At 28.7% G+C, this 2,552-nt stretch overlaps 1 long non-coding RNA gene across 1 annotated transcript; it reads right to left on the reverse strand.

The window, feature by feature from the left end:
• Window positions 1–1,482, reverse strand: LOC145634809 (uncharacterized). The gene is made up of 3 exons (XR_014113587.1): window positions 1,222–1,482; window positions 540–770; window positions 1–260 (listed from the first exon to the last, which is right to left on the reverse strand). It is a non-coding gene; the product is annotated as an uncharacterized LOC145634809 (long non-coding RNA).
• Between the last annotated feature and the right edge of the window lie 1,070 nt (window positions 1,483–2,552).

Consider the following 2,552-nt stretch of genomic DNA (forward strand, 5'->3'; position numbering starts at 1 on the left):
TACATGTAATTCATATATGCAAAATTTTATACACTACTCAATACTCATACAACATGCTCATTAATAATATAAAACTACAATCAATATTCTTGCAAAAAATTATACAAACCCCATACTAAAAAAATACACATTAATTCTATAATCCAAATTCATTTAGAAAAGAAAAAAAAAATGCCTTCTTAGTACTTAGTAGATCTTGTGCAGCAATCTCGCGAGTCGAACTATTCAACACGCAATCTTCTTCAATTACACTTTTTAACCTGAAATTTTTTCCAAAACATCTAAAATTAACAAATAATTATAATGATAAACGAACAAACATTTGAATTAGAAAGTTTATTTAAAATTTCAGAATTAAAAAGGTGAAAATTAAATACTTAATTCGAAATTAAATAAAAAAACTAAAAATGATGAATGTAATTATTTAAAACAAATTCAAACGAAATTAAAATTTATCAAAAAAAATTACATTAAAGAAAATAAACCAGAAATTTTAGATCTGAATAAAAAAAATTGAAAGAAAAACAAAAAAGAGGAACCTGAAAAAGACCAGCGTCCGACGATGCTTGGTGGCGTCGCCGGCGGTCTGAAAAAAAAAATTGAAAGAAAAAAAAAAATTATTTCGAAGATCAAATCGCAAGCTTCTTTAACATCTTCGTTCGAATAAACTTCGTCGTCTATTGCTAAAACCCATTGTCCAAGTCCTCCCTTGGAAGATCATCAGGGGAAGTCCATCACAATCGGTTAGAAATAAAAGAAATTTAATTATGCTGCAAGCAGAAACAAAAATAAACAATTAATAATAATTCAAATCATCATGAAAAAATCAAAATTAAAGTGTAAGATTTATATTAAATCCATAAAGAAATTCTAAATAAACATAACAAAATATAGGAGTCATCAACAATTATCACACACTTACAGAAAACTTTGAATTAAACCAATACACTACGAATTTGAACTCATGAAAAAATCAAAGTAAATCGCATAAACAAATGATGAAGAAATAACAAATGAACTCATAAAATCAAATAAAGCCGGATAATTAGATGATGAAAAAATCGCTTAAACAAATGAACTTATAGCATAAACGAACTTTAATCAGATTAATACAAGTAATTACTAAAATTGAAGAAACTAAACCCATAAAAACAAGTAAATTATAGAAATTGAAGAAACAAAACGCATAAAAACACAGAAAAATTAAGTGAAGAGAATTACCTTAACAATTTAATTACCTTAACAATTTAATTACCTTATCATAATCAAATTCACGAGCTTCTATCAGCAAATTTAATGGAAAAAATTGAAAATAAGAGAGAGAAGAGAGAGGAGAGAGAAAGAGAATTGAGTGAAAGAGGAAATGAAATAGTGAGTGACGACTGAGGTAATTTAAGAAACACTATTAGGGTTTCATTTTGTCATTAGATAGTTTGGGCTTGACCCATTTTTTATGAAAATATGGTAATTAGAAAAAGGAGAGACCATATTTTGTAAATAGGTGGTCTCTGTCTTTTATTTATTTATTTAATTAAAAAAAAGGAGAGACCACTTCTCCTAAATAAATGGTCTCTCTTTTTTAATTTATTTAATTAAAAAGAAGGAGAGACCACTTATTTAAAATAGATGGTCTTTGATACATTTTTATCTCTCTAAGATTATACATAAGAGACTATTTATTTGAAATATATGGTCTCTTGAGTCCAAGAGACCATATATTTATTTAAATGGTCTCTAACTTAAGGTCTCTTTGAGCATTTTTGTAGTAGTGTCTAGATTCTTCTAGAAGGTTATTTTCATTCCTAATTCAATTAGCATTGATAAATTGACTTTTGTTGACTTTTCAGAGTTTTAATTAAAATCAAAGAGCATTTTTAAGGAAAAATACGATTTTATCCTCCTGTACGACATTTTTTATCTGATTTTAAGAAAACGCGTGAATTTCCAAATCAGCGCCAAACGCCAGCTGTAGCGCCTGGCGCTACACTTGGCGCTAATGTTGGCGTCTGGCGCCAATAGCCAGCGTTGACGCTAATCCGGTTTTTTGTGCGCCAGAGCTCTGTTTTGATATTTTATCTTTTTGGCTGATTTTCTCTATAGATAACGTGCTAAAACTCCGTTTTTGATAACCAGTTTTCACCTACAATCACCGATTCTCTCTACTCTCATCAAGATTCTCTTGATTATTCCCTTTTTTTTTTTTTCCTAAACTAGCCTTTTACATACAAAATTCCGCATTCATTAGATTTAGATACACCTAGCCATATTCGAAGTTGCCTTCGTCCTAGACGTGAAAGGTTTAATTTCTGAGGGTTTGGTCCCAAATTTCTCTTTCAATTATTTAATTTAATTATTTTGTTTATTATTTTTGTTGAAGTTACTAACGCGTGTATTTTGTTATTAGAAAGAGGTACGAGGCATCAAAGTAAGTATTTTGATGGTTTTTATTGATATTATGATATAGAAATCATGCTTAGATTGTTATTTTGATTCCTAGTATCATGTTAGGATGTTTTCCTTAATTTGATGTTTAGGGTGACAATAATGATTCC

The sequence above is a fragment of the Chenopodium album genome, chromosome 6 (genome assembly GCF_948465745.1).
Source record: "Chenopodium album chromosome 6, dcCheAlbu1.1, whole genome shotgun sequence".
Taxonomy (NCBI): domain Eukaryota; kingdom Viridiplantae; phylum Streptophyta; class Magnoliopsida; order Caryophyllales; family Amaranthaceae; genus Chenopodium; species Chenopodium album.